Source organism: Microtus ochrogaster, unplaced genomic scaffold (assembly GCF_000317375.1).
Source record: "Microtus ochrogaster isolate Prairie Vole_2 unplaced genomic scaffold, MicOch1.0 UNK48, whole genome shotgun sequence".
NCBI lineage: Eukaryota > Metazoa > Chordata > Mammalia > Rodentia > Cricetidae > Microtus > Microtus ochrogaster.
The window spans coordinates 2103060-2107171 of NW_004949146.1; the positions used below are offsets into that span (position 1 = coordinate 2103060).

Below are 4112 nucleotides of genomic sequence, written 5' to 3' on the forward strand. Positions count from 1 at the left end.
AGCGCTCGCCGGCCGCGAGGCCCCGCTGAGCCCGACTGAGGCGCGGATCCTCCGTGGGGCGTCCGCCGGCGGCGCGGTCCTCACCGGAGACCACGGGCACGCGGGCTTGACCCCGAGGTGCGCCGCGCCCCTCAGAGCGGCAGGTAAGGATCGGGGGCCTCAGGGAAGAGGGTCGCTGAGGGTGAGGTGACAGGGGCGTTCGCTTGCGACGCCTCGGCTGCGGGGGTTGGGGCGGGGGCGAGCGGGGAGACAGGGAACCGGGGATTGAAGTGCCTCCGGTGGCGAAGGCGTGGGGAAGGCAGGCTGCCTCCGAATGTGGGAGCGAGGGCGGCTTCGGAGGGCTCTGGGGTCGGCCACTTGGCTGTCACCGAGGATAGTCTTGATATTTGGTACCTGGAGAGTCTTTGGATGATGGGGACCGGGATGAGATGCGAGGCGGATTGCTAAACGTGGCAGGGAATGTGGTGCAGAACGAGTTGCAAAATGTGTCCCTGAATGCAGCATAGAAGTAGTTGTGAAATGTGCCAGGTAAAGGCACAGGATGGGCTGGCCTCTGTGGCGTAGAAATGCAAGGTAATGCAAGGTAGAAGTGTTATTAGGAATATTAATAATTCCTTTGGGGAAGGAGGTGTAGTATAATGAAAGACTAATAGGGCTCTTTGCTACATGTTCTGTCATAGGAATCGAGAGGACCTGCGATAAGCAATTTATATATATATACACACACACACACATATATATATATATGTATATATATATGGAAAGTACCCACGTGAAAGCAAAAAAAAAAAAGCCAGGTTGGTTGTGAAATGGGAAAGAAAAAAAATAGGGCTAGAATCATTTCAGGTTTTGTCATCAGCATGTAGGGCTTGCAATTGTAGCCTGCCTTTCTGTTCTAGGTGTGGAATGCTTAAAATGTTTCTCACAAAACATAAACAATGATAATTAGCGTCAGGAAGAAGATTGGACATCTTAACCTCCTCTTCTGCTCCTCTTCAGGGAAACAAAAACCCCACAAACAAAAAGACAAAACAAACCAACCATCCTGACCATAATTGTGTGTTCAAGATCGTTATCCAAAGGGAACTATTTTTTATCTGTGTCCCTGTCTTGGCTTTTACACAGGTGAAAATAAGTGGAACAAGGAAAACAAAACAATATGGTGAACAAAAGGGATAAATTTTCAGGCATTTGAAAGGGTTGGAGCCAAAAGCTATGTCAATGGTTAATTACAGAGACTGGCAATAGTGAAATATTCTGGTATGTTCTAGCTGTTGGGATGGGATGGTGATATAAGATAAAAACGGATACAGTAAATTGGCATAAAAAGCAACAACATGTATACTGTCAATGTAGTGTGCCTCATAGCATTCCCAGGTAAATTGTCTTAGGCATATGAGCCCAAAATGGAAATAAATGAAATAAATATTCCTGTTCTCTCTTCCTCGGTTCCTCCACCCTCCTCCTCCTCTCCCTCTCCCTCTCTGTTTGTGTGTGTGTGTGTCTCCACATGCTGAAAAACGTTGTGACTTCCATTTAAGAACATCTGTTTTGAGAGAACTGTCAGAACATACTGGAATTTCAAAAGTAACAAAAGACAGCTAGATGAGCTATGTAATATAGCATGTGCATATACACCCAGTGTCTATGTAACTGGAACAAAAGCAGAAATATCTGAGGTGTTCACTAGAGTCTATTTAATTATTAATGATATTTTAGTGTGTTATGTTAGAATTCTTATAAATTGAATTACCTGCTTGAATGTTGTTCTTATTGTAGTAATTTGCCAGATAATCCGAAAATTCAGCTTCACCCTGGTTCCAGAATCATTCATTGAGGGATCATTTCCTGCAAAACAAAACTGGATTTTCCTTGATTTATTTTGAACTTCAGTCTTTTCTGCAGCTATTTCCTTTACCCCAAGGCTCTGTTGAAGCTAAAGAGAAGAGGGCCAGAAGAGAATAAAGAGCAGTTCTGTTGGGTCTTCCTGTTTTGTTCTGACTGTAAGCCATATGTACTGCCACCCCCTACTGTCTGTAAGAAGAGGTGTTGTGGAGCCCTGTTCTTTTCTTGTTATCACTGCCCCCTTGTGTAAGGGAAGAAATTGATAGCTGCACTTTTGGGAAACAATCTTTTCAGATTGTTCTGTATCATTAGAGAGGTTATGTAGATTTATTAATCACTTGTTTATTTTAGAGTGCAGAGCTAGAAGCGTTATGTTAACCAGATCTTAGATTTGATGTCCCTTTTAAATAGTATCTGATATTAGTCAATTCAGATTACTAAGAATGTTTACAGTATATTCAGGAACACGGTATTCTATTACTTCTAGTAATAATAGTGTACATTTATATAGCACACACTTTGTGCCAGTCTTGTACATTGTTTATACAGTTACAGAATCCTATAAGATATATATTGTTATTTCCATTTTACCAATGAGAAATGGAAACCAGATCGGTTTGCCAAAGATTGTGTAGCTGGGACATGGAAACACTGTTTCAGTGTAGAAACTCTGGCTGGGGACTCTGCTCTTCATCGGTATACTGTGTTGTCCTCTCACGTTAGTATTGAGAAGCAGTACACTGTGCTTACCTTGCACATATCCATCATAAAGCAGATGCTGTCAGATGTGGATAAACCTGCCTACACACATGCACAGGACAGCTGTACAAGGAAGTGCTCATAGGAATCTGTTTCTAAATTTGTTTCATGTGATTACAAGCAATAAGTACTATTCCTCAGGACTTTCCAGATGGTCAAAGAAATAGTTATAGTCGTGTTTGCTTTGAGGGGGGATCTTTAGAAGTAAAAAGTTACTATCAGGTAGTTTGATACACACACACACACACACAATTTCCTTTAAAGTACCAGTAAAGCTTTATTGCTAATTTTATTTGAAAAATCAAGAAAAAAATTATTATTTTTCCTTCATATCCACATTTTATGGTCTTTATTTAAAAATATTATTAACAAAAATGGATTGGATCTTTTGATAATTAACTCTTCCAAAACAAATGTTTGCTCAGATTTTTCTTAGCTCTTAAACCATTGTTTTATAGATACTGATTACATATGAAATATTTACAGAAATGAATAAAGTACAAAGAATAACAGTGTCGTCCATGCTCCTCATACACCTTTACTTTTTTAGGAAGTGGACCATTGTCTCTCACAATTGTGATAATTATTTTCTTCTCTTTGACAACTTATTTTTGCCATTCTTTTCACAGAATTTTTCTGAGTATATTATGAATCACACATCTCATGTAACCAAACACTCCTCTCCCATAATATACATTTGTTGATATTATGGGATTTAACATATTTATTATGGATAAAATTTTCAGGATATAAAATTATATAATTTAGTATATTCAACAAATTGAAATATAGGCTCAGACATGCTCTGAATTTGTATTGATAATATTCTACTTGCAAATGTAATTTGGTTTGCATCTTTACTGTAAAAATTTACCACTGACATTGTTAAACCTTAATTGGTTATTTCCTTCTCCCATCATAAACTTTTTTTTTCCTTTGGAGACAGGGTCCCCATATGTATCCCAGGTTGACACTGAATTATCCTCTGTTTCTCCATCCCTGGTGCTGGTATTAAAGGCATGTGGCACCTTGTTAGTACTATTTTTCTCCAGTGGTGCTGGAGTGTAAGCCCAGGGCTTTGTGTATACTAGGCATGTGCACTCTCTCAGCCCCTCACCATCAATTTTTACCTATGTCAAGCTAACTCTCCTTTCTTCCTATAGTTGACTTTGTTCCTTTACTATTTCCTAAATAATTATGAATTATTTTGAATGAAGAAGGACATAGACTCTAGACGGGAATATACTAATAACAAGTTTCAAAAGGGAAATACTGGGTTGGTTGATAACTTACTGGATATATAGTAGAATAAGTGTGCATAACAATGCATAAAGTTCTTTCTTTTTCATATTTCTTTTCTTCTTGAAACAGTTAAAATCTGAGACAAAGTTGTTGGGAATGCTAGTTGAATTATACTGGTTTGAACTCAGAGTCACCCAAAGTTAAGGAGAATATTTTTTTTAAGGTTTTTTCTTTTTATTTTTTTTTTAAATTTTATTTTTTTTATT

The 4112-nt window shown here is 38.9% G+C and overlaps 1 protein-coding gene across 1 annotated transcript in view; it reads left to right on the forward strand.

Moving 5' to 3' along the window:
* Positions 1–6: 6 nt before the first annotated feature.
* The window catches only part of Tanc2 (tetratricopeptide repeat, ankyrin repeat and coiled-coil containing 2), a 345611-nt gene continuing 341505 nt past the window's right edge, over positions 7–4112 (forward strand). Inside the window, exon 1 of the mRNA XM_026777178.1 lies at positions 7–143. The gene's annotated coding sequence lies outside the window, so the exon portion shown is untranslated. The remainder of the gene's footprint in view (positions 144–4112) is intronic.